The 13,134-nt window shown below is 39.7% G+C and overlaps 1 protein-coding gene across 1 annotated transcript in view; it reads right to left on the bottom strand.

Moving 5' to 3' along the window:
• FBXO10 (F-box protein 10) overlaps nt 1–8,978 on the bottom strand; it is a 51,610-nt gene extending 42,632 nt beyond the window's left edge. The window contains exon 1 of the mRNA XM_070742260.1: nt 8,878–8,978. The gene's annotated coding sequence lies outside the window, so the exon portion shown is untranslated. The remainder of the gene's footprint in view (nt 1–8,877) is intronic.
• Nucleotides 8,979–13,134: the final 4,156 nt, after the last annotated feature.

The raw sequence follows: 13,134 nt of genomic DNA, 5'->3' as shown, positions 1-13,134 counted from the left end.
GGATGTCTCCCCCACATCCACAGTCCTTGGGGCAGGAGCTGGGCCAGAGCTAACCACAACAGACTTTATAGCTTGACAATGGCTTAATAAAATCAAAAGCTTAAAAAAAACCCCTCAGACATGCACCATTGCATCTTATTCTCTGTGTTCCTTACCTATGTTAATAGAAGTGTCAAACAGCAGTCTTCAACTAGGATCAGGGGTAGGCAAAGTTGGCTCTTCTATGACTTGTGGACTTCAATTCCCAGAATTCCTGAGCCAATCATGCTAGCTGAAGAATTCTGGGAGTTGAAGTCCACATGTTATAGAAGAGCCAACTTTTCCTGCCCTTGAACTAATTGCAGTCTTGATCAACATTTCCTGTTCTACAGTAATTCAGGTCTTATTTTCTATTTCTATATATTTTGGGGTATACCTCCTGTGGCCCCATGGCTGTATGACTCAAACTTTATCCTCACAGAGCCAATGGATGGAAGAGGGAGATATAAACATGAAATAAGGAATCCCCTGACTATGACAACTAGTAAGCAATGGAACAACCTGCCTCCTGAAACCAAGGATATGCCATCACTGGAAGTTTTCATGAAAAGATTCCATGACCATTTTTTCAGAATGTTATGAGGATTCTTGGGCTGGATGGTGTTGTGGTTGGCTCTGGCCCAGCTCTTGCCCCAGGGAATGTGGAGGTGGATGCTGGGGAAACTTCAACATGTCATAGGCCTGTGTTATTGCCGACAGAGTCAGTTCAGAGTTTAGTTTCCTCGGACGAAGAAGAAGGTGGGAGTGACTTGGAAGAGGGGGGCTTGGCACACAGCACAGGCAGTCAATCTCCATTATCTTCCATTGATTCGGATGAAGACGTCTTGGACCCACGCAAGCGCAGAATTATGCATAGAAGAGACCAATTGAGGACATATTACAGGAGATAAGAGAGGCCACCTGTGTTTGGGTGGGGCTCCAGTAATTAGGGCTGCTGCTATAAATAGCAGCATGTGGGTTTGGCCGATGTGGAAGAGTATCTGATCACAGTTCTTCAGGAATCGTGTGTTGCTGTTTTCTGGACTTTGTTTGTTGATTTTTCATGCCTTTGAAACCAAAGCAGAGCAATGTGTGTGTGTGTGTGTGTGTGTGTCTCACACTTTGGTGGAAGAAGGGGTGTGAAGTTTCTTCACAGCTGCTAGCTAAGTACTTAATGACTGCTTAAGGGAAATTGTACAGACTACCTGGTTGTTTTGGGAAGAGTGCTCTTTGCAATATAAAAAGAGTGCTTAGTTTATTTTGAATTTTGTGATAAAGAACATTGTTTTGAATTTTCAAACGTGTGTGTGTCTGAAATTTGTACCTTTGAATTTTCAGGAGGCTCATACCAGAGACCCCGGCAGAACGAGCCGGGGTGGTGCAGCAGGTAGAGTGCTGTACTGCAGGCCACTGAAGCTGACTTGTAGATCTGAAGGTCAGCGGTTCAAATCTCATCACTGGCTCAAGGTTGACTCAGCCTTCCATCCTTCCGAGGTGGGTAAAATGAGGACCTGGATTGTGGGGGCAATAGCCTAGCTCTGTTAAAAAGTGCTATTGCTAACATGTTGTAAGCCGCCCTGAGTCTAAGGAGAAGGGCGGCATAAAAATTGAATAAATAAATAAATAAATAAAATAAAAATTGAATAAATAAATAAACAGATGGAGAGCTGGACTAGAAGATATTCAAGCTCCCTTCCAAACCTATAACTCTGAACTTTGCCACACAGTCATTCTACAAATACTTTTATATGAATAAAACTGAACAGAAGAGAATGGGAGATATTGAACACCTAAGAGAGAATTAACTCATGCCCATTTAGTCACACTGATGTCCTGATTCTATTCACTTTTTAATTTCCCTTGGCTTAAAAGAGAGCTGGCCTCTCCTACCACATAGGCTTACAACTGGGGAAAGCCTCTGAAATAGTCATGTGCTACTTTTAACTCTTTATGAAATAGTGGTGATTCACATCTACCAACGAGTTATGTAAAACACCATTTTTGAACGCTTTGTACAATCCTAATATAAATAGGCAAGGTATCCACCATTTTGGACTGGCTCTAAATAGTTAAACTGAATAAACTTTCAAGGACAGTTTCTAATTAAACTAATTATCAAGATATTTAGATGCTTGTGAGCTCAAACACAAATTCTGCAACAGAGGCAAAAATTAAATTAGAAAGTTTCCCCCCCTCTCCTTAGGTCACATCTGTACAGCCTATAAATGCTCTTTAAAACAGTACAGTGTTCCCTCGATTTTCGCGGGGGATGCGTTCCGAGACCGCCCGCGAAAATCTAATTTCCGCGAAGTAGAGATGCGAAAGTAAATACACTATTTTTGGCTATGAACAGTGTCACAAGCCTTCCCTTAACACTTTAAACCCATAAATTACAATTTCCCATTCCCTTAGCAACCATTTAGATTATTACTCACCATGTTTATTTATTAAAGTTTATTTTAAAAAATATTTATTAAAGGCGGACGAAAGTTTGGCGATGACATATGACATCACCGGGCAGGAAAAACGGTGGTATAGGGGGGGAAACCGCAAAGTATTTTTTAATTAATATTTTTGAAAAACCGTGGTATAGCCATTTCGCGAAGTTCGAACCCACGAAAATCGAGGGAACAATGTATTGCCATAAAATGGGAGACATGAAGATCAAACAGATTGATTATACATATAACCCCCTTGAATTATGCAGGAGGTGTAATTACTATTGGCAGAGGAGCACATGCTATATTAAATATACTGTACTTGATTTTGCATGGTATGGAATACATTTGAAGTGATATTTGTTTGTTTTTTTAAATCTCTGATGAAAATTGAAAGACCTACTCTGTATTTGTATAAGGAGGATGGGCTGGATGGTAGACCTGTTTCAAATCAAGATGATTTGCTCTTGTAGCTATGGGACTGAAAACAAAACCTTGTGGGATAAATATACCTTCAAAGACAATGTGTAATCTCGCAACATTATAAATAGTAACAGCAAACCATTGTGCAAAGAATATGCTGTTAAAACTGTTTATGACTCAGCCACATGGAGATAACTTGTTTCCCCCCAAATAAGACATCCCCTGATCGGACTTCTGAGTGCATGGCAAGAAGGCCAAGCGCATATATCAGGGTTCAAAAAAAATATAAGGCAGGGTTTTATTTTTAGGGAAACACGGTAAATGGGTCTGAAAAAATAGAAGCCTCTATCAGTGTTTCCCAACCTTGACAACTTGAAGATATCTGGACTTTAACTCCCAGAATTCCCCAGCCAGCATTTGCTGGCTGGGGAATTCTGGGAGTTGAAGTCCAAATATCTTCAAGTTGTCAAGGTTGGGAAATATATAATGCACACTCAACCATGGAGAAAATCTCTACCTGGCCAGATTCTGATTTAATTTAAAAATTAGTACAGTAGTCATGCAAACTTGTCATTGCAACTGTATTGTACACACACACATACACACCCCAGCTTTTATATGACACCGAGTTCTCTATTGCTGATATCCAACTTTTTGCCTTGCCTGAGCTAGAAGTGAAGAGGAACTGTCTTGGGGTATGTATCAGGAGTGGGTTCCTCTCGGTTCACCCAAACTGGTAGCGAATTCCTGGTGATGTCACTATGATGTCATAGATCCACTTCGGTTGGTGCAAGTCTGTGGGCACCATCTTTTTTTTTAAATAAAATTATTTTTTCCTTCTGAGCATGTGCAGAAGACAGTTTTCCAGTAGTGTGCATGCGGTTGCCATCTTGTCTTTGGCTTTTTTTTTTTTTTAAATGGCACTGCACATGCAGGCACACACAAAGCATGTGCACGGCCATGAGGGAGGGAGGAAGTGAACCGGAAGTGAAATAAGTTAGAACCCACCCCAGATATGTATGTGTGTGTATATGTGTGTATATATACTGTATATCAGTGGTTCCCAACCTGGGGGTCAGGACCCCTTTAGCGGTCAGGACCACTTTGGGGGTTGAACGACATTTTCACAGGGGTCACCTAAGACCATGGGAAAAGACAAATTTCCCAAGGTGTTAGGAACTAAAACGTCTGTTCTGGCGCCTTGGAACATATTTTTACAATCTGACCAATCAGGCGTTTAGGGGGGAGTTCCCTCTGATCTTTAAGCCAATCAGCTTAAAGCTCTGTTGGGAGAATTGGTGCTAAACGTATGGTTGGGGGTCACCACAACATGAAGAACTGTATTAGGGGGTCGCAGCATTAGAAAGGTTGACCACTGGAATATATTGATTGATTGGATTTATATGTATACATATACATACATATGTATACACATATACATACATATACATATAAATATGTATATACATATACATACATACATATATATGTATGTTTTTGCCTAGAGGCAAAAAGGAACTGTGACGTTCCTTCAATATACCAGGGTGATCCGACATAAAAAACATATAGCCCCTCCCTGGTACAGAGCTGAAGGGATCAGGTCTGGTGGTTCAGCTGTTAATTCTCTGCCTTCCAAGGCAGAAGCTGCCAGATCAAATCCCAGTAAGGGTGTCACTAGCTGATGAGGCCAGAACAAGGCCGAAATGGTGCCATCCTAGTCTCCCTTAATTTTAAAATTTCAGCAAAAAACATGTGATACATATATATATACAGTATATACAGTATATATATGTATAATACAAATATAATAAATATATTGCAATACAATACAGTACAGTACACATATGTCTGTGTTTTGGGATGTGTGTGTTTGTGTATACACACACACACATACCAAGACACAGAGGCATACATACGTGTACTGTACTGTACTGTACTATACTCTATTGTACCATATTGTATTGTAATATATTTATTATATTTGTTATATATATTATGTTTATTATTTACTAGCTGTCCAGGGCTGGATGTGGCAGAAGTTGGATACGTCTGCTTAAGAGAGAGATTAACTTTTTTAGTTATCTTCCAAGAAGAAACCATAAAATGTTGCACACACATACTGTATATACCAAGCTTTTTATTGCTGTTGACCATATGGAACAAGCTCCCTCCCCACCCGAGATTCTCAGCTCTTGTCATCTTCCAAAAAGCTGTTAAAATATGGCTCTTTTGAAGATAAAGATGCTTTGCCTCCATCTGCTTGGCAGTGTGCTATTTTAATTCTGTGTGGTTTTCCATGAGAGCCAAAATGGATTTCTTAACCACTTAGAGATATGCTATTGTAGCAGCGTCTACAATAATAATTGTAATGGAAATAACAAGTTAATAAATAGAATGCACATTCAGTTCCAAATAAGCTTTCTCTTGCATTTTGTCTAACAATCTCAGTCAAGGTACAGGTAGCCCTCTACCTACAACCCACAACTGTAACACAAAATTTCTGTTGCTAAGAAGACAATTATTAAGTAAAATTTTACGACCCTTCTTGCCATAGTTGTTAAGTGAACTACTGCAGTTGTTAAGTTAGTAACATGGTTGTTAAATGAATCTGGCTTCCCCATTGATTTTGCTTCTGAGAAAGTCACAAAACTGGGATTACATGACCCCAGTACACTGCAAACGTCATAAATATGAGCCAATTGACAAATGTCTGGATTTTTATTAGGTGAACATGGGGATGCAGCAATGGTCATAAGTGTTAGTAGTATGTACATAACTAGTTGGGTTTGGCAATATATAAAATAAACCAACAATGTATGGTTACATGTAATAGAACACTATTGTTTTAAGAGCTGCTGTTGCAGATTGCCATAAGAGGGAGCCAGAAGAGGCCCCTGTCTCTCTCTCTCTCTCCTATTCTCTGCTATTCATTGCTATTGTGGTTTGTCTGTGTCACTGCTGTATTTAGAACCATGTGTTCAAATGCTGGTTTAATGTATTTGTAAGCTGAACAAGTAAGGCTTATAGTATTGTATATGTATTGAGAGTTGACTGATGTAATTGTGTAGGATTGTTCTTGACTAAGATATTTGCCAAAGTAAATAATATTGTATATACTGGATGTATCTGGATTGTATTACTGAATTATTACAAGTATATGAGCCGAGGTGGCACAGCAGATAGAGTGCAATACGGCAGGCCACTAAAGCTGATTGTAGATCTGCAGGTCATTGATTCAAATCTCATCACTGGCTCAAGGTTGACTCAGCCTTCCATCCTTCCGAGGGGGTAAAATGAGGACCTGGATTGTGGGGGCAATATGCTGACTCTGTTAAAAAGTACTATTGCTAACATGTGGTAAGCCACCCTGAGTCTCAGGAGAAGGGTGGCATAAAAAAAATTTGAATAAATAAATAAAATAAAATCAATCAATCAATCAATCTCTGGACTATCAGCTGGATATCTGCAAAACCTCCATGTTTGTGCATGTGTATCTTTGACTACTAAGAGATTACTTTGCATACTCATTTTTTACACTATTGTTAGTTTTTTCAATGCTGTTGTGTCTCTGAACAATCACTAAATAAATTATTGCCAGTCCAGGACTACCTGTAATTATCTAGGTAACTTATTTCAGCCAGTTGTCCGTGATACTTTTCTTCTTCAACCCTAATACAGTACTTGGCTGTTTAAAAGCAGATGGGAAGAAGCAGTTCTGCTACAAATGAGGAAGCAGTAATGTTGGATGGATACTAACCAGGATTTTTTTCCAGATGGCCCTGTACATGAGAGAATTCATAAATCTTTTTGACATACAGTGTGCCTTCTCTTCCAAGGAGTTTTGTGAAGAAACATGGTAAAAGACCTGAAAAGGTCATGCAGAATTAAACACCACCTCACCCTTTCACAGAACAGAAAAGAGACAAAAGCTTTTCTTGACACACACAAGAAACTTGAAGGAGAGAGAGGATGCAAGCTGACCAAAACAATGTCTTTCTATATAATTAGACCATATATTAAACCAGTGTTTCCCAACCTTGGCAACTTGAAGATATTTGGACTTCAATTCTCAGAATTCCCCAGCCACGAATGCTGGCTGGGGAATTCTGGGAGTTGAAGTCCAGATATCTTCAAATTGCCAAGGTTGGGAAGCACTGTATTAAACAACTGGTTTCCAACACTTATCAGGATCTAACCTGCAGCTAAAGAATTTTCTTGGAATTTGCCATGTCCAAGAAATTAATCTCAAAACAGCAAAGGGAATCAGAAGCTGCACAGCTTTACAGTTCACTGTTCTGGATTTACTTTCTTCCCAGATTCAATTGGACCAGGTGAGACTGAATCATTTAATTACTGTACTTGTGAAGAAAAAAAGGAGCAGAATTTATCGGCCTTCAGGAATCCCAGAATAACCATTTTGGATTCTACCCTTTTAAACCTGAAGATATACCCAGGACAGTAGTTCATACAGAACAGTGTTGTCTACTTTTTCAGGGTTTTTTCATTTTGTTCATGGTTTTTTACCGCAAATAATTTCCATATTTTTATTTATTGCTGAAAGCCCATAAAAATGGTCATGTAATATAGGAATGTAATTAGTCCTCCTGGTATGTATGTCGCTTCACTGTATTTTCCTTGTGAGCTGACTTTTGTGAATTTGTGATTGTATGAATTATGTGTACAGAGTTCCCTTGATTTTCACGGGTTCAAACTTCGCGAAAAGTCTATACCACGGTTTTTCAAAAATATTAATTAAAAAATACTTCACGTTTTTTCCCCTATACCACGGTTTTCCCCACACAATGACATCATATGTCATCGCCAAACTTTCGTCCGCCTTTAATAAATATTTTTTTAATAAACTTTGAAAAATAAAGATGGTGATTAATAATCTAAATGGTTGCTAAGGGAATGGGAAATTGTAATTTAGGGGTTTAAAGTGTTAAGGGAAGGCTTGTGATACTGTTCATAGCCAAAAATAGTGTATTTACTTCCGCATCTCTACTTTGTGGAAATTTGACTTTCGTGGGCAGTCTCAGAACGCATCCCCTGTGAAAATTGAGGGAACACTGTATTTGTGAACTTAGACTAAAACACCATTAATAGAACAGTGAAAAGCAGATAGTACAAATCTGCATATAAAGTGCTTTTTCATTTGAATGTAATTCAGAGGCATTAGAGGAGGGAGCAGAAGTGAGAATTCAGCTCACCAGACTCCAGACCATCAGCCAGGACAAAGTAAAAACAATGTACCAAATTCAAATTCACATGAAAAAACACCCACAAATTCAACAGGATTCCCTATCCCATCCTGATCTATCCCTTGCACCAAACATCACTCATATCTGCAGAGTTGAATAGTACACAAAAAGAGATAAATTCATTCCACCACCACCTTCTATTCCACCTACGGAAGGTAATATATAAGATTCATTAACGTCTGCTTTATCACACAAACTTCTTATTCTAAAATGCTGAAAGTATCATTCGTTGTTAATGATTATCAGGTTTTTAAACCAATCCAGAAAAACTACACATTCTTGCAGTCTCAAGATCTACTCAAGGGAATCTTAACTTTAAACAGCACACAAACACTTGAAATGAATCCAAACCCTGCATGCTTAGACACTGAGATCTAGATCTGCTTGGGGAAAAGATCACCAGAATATGACGAATGGGGCAGGCAAAAAGTCCCAGAAGAAACTATTCTGCATTGCCTATTCTTAAAAAAATATTATTTTTTTGACGCTCAGGAGTAGCCAGCCTCCCAAAATTTTGTTGCACGATTATGGAATAAATAAGATGCTTTTTGACCAGAATCCGTCTCCGGTTCCCATCCCATCCCAAACAGCAAGAAAGCTTTAATCCAGCATTAATCCAAAATAATTAACACACCAGATTATCAACAGCAGGAACCTCCTAAGCAAAGCATATCTACTCTGCAAGCCTATACTTAGGCAAGTTTGATTAAAGTCTCACTCTCTTCGTTGGGACTTACATACGAGCGAGCATAGCCACCAACCGATCCCGATCCCAACTCCACGGAGCCCGCCTTCTTTTATGGTTCAGGCGGAATGCACCGCCTCGCCTTCTCGCAGCATCCTACCCAACTCCGCTCACGTCTATTGGAGTGCGGGCGCGAAGGAAAACACCCGGAGACGGGAGCCACTCCCCTTGCTCGAGGGCGCACCGCCGTTCAGATCATAGAGATGTTACAAGGGAAGAAAGGCGGAGGAAAAAGGGAGATCATCCCCTCAGTAGCATTATTATTAGCATTGCGATCACATGATTTCTGGGGTTCCCGAAGTGGCCGCCAGGTGGCAGTCAAACCTACACTTTTGTCGGTTTCAAGCACCAGACTAAAAACTCTTGGAAGTCTCTGTTTGCAAGTAAAAACGCATTGAGGTGCGCTGAAGGGATTATCTTTTAAATTACTACAAAGTTGAAAAGCTGCTCAGATTAATGTTACACGGTACCAGTAGAACTGGAACGATAAAGTGGGCTTGAAATATACTGCTCAAAAAAATAAAGGTAACACTCAAAGAACACACTCTAGATCTGAATGAATGAAATATTCTCATTGAATAACTTTGTTCTGTACAAAGTTGAATGTGCACAACAGCATGTGAAATTGATCGTCAATCAGTGTTGTTTCCTAAGTGGACAGTTTAATTTCACAGAAGTTTGCTTTACTTGGAGTTATATTGTGTTGTTTAAGTGTTCCCTCTTTTTTTGAGCAGTGTATATTGATGACATGTTTTTCTCTATTGTATTGGATAAACACATGGTGCTCACATTTTATTTGTTTGTTTGTTTGTTTGTTTGTTTGTAATTCTTATATGCCACCCAACTCCCGAAGGGCTCTGGGTGACTTCCAATGAATAAGTGTTGTACAATATGTTTATTGTCAAAACTATATTTTCTTTTATGTACACTGAGAGCATATGCACCACGACAAATTCCTTGTGTGTCCAGTCACACTTGGGCAATAAAGAATTCTATTCTATTCTAAAAAAAACAATACAGTATAAAAGATGTTGATAAAGCCTCATCAACATATATACTCTCAGTCATATTCCTCGGAATCTAGGAGTCCATTCACTCAACAGTTTCAGGCCTGCTGGAAGAACCAGATCCTCACGGCTTTACAGAAGGCCCTTAAATTGGGAAGAATGCAAATCTCTGGAGGAAGTTAGTACCATAGAGTCGGAGCCCCCACAGAGAAGTCCCTTGGTTGACAGGACCTGGGGAAGGCCGACACTGTGGACCCTTATCGGTTGCTGAGAGGTATGCGGCAGAAGGTGGTCCTGAAAATAGTTTAGTTCTGAGCCACATAGGGCTTTATAGGTGATAACCAACACCTGTATATAGTTTATCCAAAATAGGTTTTTTGACAATGGCCAGTGCTGTAAGTGACTATCCTTCTGGGTTTGGTTCCAAGTGGGGAAAAAGACACTGAAAGACACTGGAAGCATGGTGACTGCTTGGAAAGCTGGCTTAATGGTGGACAGCAGGACCAAATGGTCTGAGGTCCTGGGAAAAGGGGGAATCACATGCCTCAAAGGTGTTGAGGAAGAGAAGGGGGTGATGCTGAGAGTCCCTTGGTTTTATGCAACGGTGGGCTATGAGCTGGAACCCTAAATTGCACTTGCCACCACGGTTCCTAACTGCCCGTGTTTCGGCATGCACGGAAGCAAAAAAGCCTCACCAAAACACGGGTGCACCTGCGGCTCCGTGCGCGATTTTGCTGCCTCCACAGCTGCAGAAGCAAAATCGCGCTGGCCCGGCAAGCACTTACAAGCCGCCGCGGTGAGCGCAATTTAGTATTCCGGCTTGTAGCCCACCGCAGGGTCTCACCCCTGGGGCCACCTGCTTCTGTGCAAGAAATGCATTCTGGTTGGTTTTCAGACTCCCATGGGGCCATGCAGGGCTGTGATGGCAAAGCTATGGCACGTGTGCCAGACAGAGCTATATTAGAGGGCACATGAGGCGTTGCCCTGTGTCAATTTCAGTGCACATGTGCATGCAACCAGCTGATTTTCAACCTTTACACAACATTTTAATGTGGATTTCTCAGAAAACAGCAGTAGCAAAGTTCATAAAAAAATCACATGAGGAAATCACTGGCATATACATATAAAAAACAGATAGGCAACACCCTGCCAATCCCACTTCATAATAAATGTTCCAAGTGGCTTTTCGTAAGGCCACAAAGACCTAGCTATGCCGGCAGGCCTGGGGGCCCTAAGTCAACAACGAGCTTGACCACGTATGTATATGAATCTGTATGAATGGTATGTTTGTGTGCTGTTGAGTTGTTATACTACGAATTTTTATTAGGGTTTTAGTACTTAGATTTTTGACTTCTTTTTATTGCTGTTGTCATTTTATATTGTTATAAGCTGCCCTGAGTCCTTCAGTGGGCGGCATAGAAGTCTAAATACATGCATACACACAGACACAGACACACACACAGACACACACACACACACACACACACATAAATGGGATTGAAGAATTTTAGGCTGATACATCTACCTTTCCTTCCTTTCCCTCCCCTAATATATGAAACAATAGCTGACATTTCTGCATTTAAAAAAAATTAATTATTTGCTTAGAAGTCAGAAATGGGCATTTACTTTATGGGAACAAAGAAACATAGAAAATTGATGGCAGAAAAAGACCTCATGGTCCATCTAATCTGCCCTTATACTATTTCCAATCAATATTTGCAGTAATTCTTTTTTCTTTCTTTAAAGTTAAAAAAAAAGAATTATTATATATTATTTTGGGGTGACACTGTAGAAAGTAACATTGGGAAATACATTTCTACATACAGGCATAGTTCCCTCTAAGCTGAGCAGTGAGCAATGGCTCACTTAAAAATCATCATCAACTCAGAGTTTTTCAAACCTGCCCAGAAGCCGAAAGGGAAAGAGTGAGAGGGAAAGAGTGCCGCCCAGTCCCAAAGGGACTGCCGCTCAGACACTATACTTTTCCGCCCACCCCCCAAAAAAATTAGAGGGAACACTGCATACAGGATCTTCTAACAGTAGTTTTATTATAATATTTTAAGGACATATTTTAGAAATCTTTCCTAACAAGCAAATCGGACACTTTATCTCTTTTCAGTCTCGTAAATCATTTTATTGTGTATTTATATTTTTTTCTTGTACAATCACTATATATATAATGTAGTGGATTGTGTGATTCCATGCTTCTTTAAAGACTAATATTATCACAGTGTCTGTGGGTGCTTGCATGTGTGTCCATTTCAACAGATGCCCTGAACAAAAGTGCCATCTGGGAGGGCCAGGAACCTCTTAATTCTTTGTCTGACTGCTTTGCAGAAGTAGTGGAACGATTTTCTATCCATTAAACACAAATCCACAGCCAAACAGCCTTTTAAAAAGCTAACCAGTTAATGCTACATCACTTCCTAACAGGGGTCCCCAAACTCTTAAGCTCATCCAATCCTTCAGGAAACATTAGATTGTTCATTGGCACTCAAATATTAGATTTAATAATTAATTTAATAAATAATATTTTAATAGTTCTACAAATAATTTAAAGTCTGCTAATGAATGTAGCAATGCCAGGAGAAGAGAAACAGCTTGGAGAAGATAACAAAATACAAAGACCTGCAAATAGAACAAGTGTAAAAAGAAAGCAAAGATGGTGCCAATAGCAATGGGAGTCATGGGTGCATCTCCCAAACTACTAAAGCACCACTTGAACATCCATCGACATTTACAAATCCACTATCAGTCAATTGCAAAAGGCAGCTTTACTCAGAACAGCATATATCCTGCGATGGTATATCTAACACCATAAAACACCTACATCTGCCTATTCCAAATCTTTGGGAAGGACTAGATAGGCCACTACGTGAATTAAAAATGCCAAATCCAGTCTGAACATCTGGCTGACTCTTCTGATGATGGATTCTTGCTGGTGGCTGAACTATCCAACCTTGAGTAACACAAGTCTCATCTCTAGTCACCTTTTTGCAAGATTGGAAAGACTGGAATAGAGTTTTGCAGACTCCTATTAACTTACCTAATGACCTTTTTATCATTTATCGATCATTTACTGAGCTATTTCTTGAGCTATTCCTGAGCTATTCTTGATTCTTGACAAATGTATCTTTTCTTTTATGTACACTGAGAGCATATGCACCAAAGACAAATTCCTTGTGTGTCCAATCGCACTTGGCCAATAAAGTACAGTATTCTATTCTATTCTATTCTATTTT

This window comes from Erythrolamprus reginae, chromosome 2, assembly GCF_031021105.1.
Source record: "Erythrolamprus reginae isolate rEryReg1 chromosome 2, rEryReg1.hap1, whole genome shotgun sequence".
In the NCBI taxonomy this organism is placed as follows: domain Eukaryota; kingdom Metazoa; phylum Chordata; class Lepidosauria; order Squamata; family Dipsadidae; genus Erythrolamprus; species Erythrolamprus reginae.
Note: the sequence above shows the minus strand (reverse complement) of the source record. Positions and strands in the feature narration are given on the sequence as shown.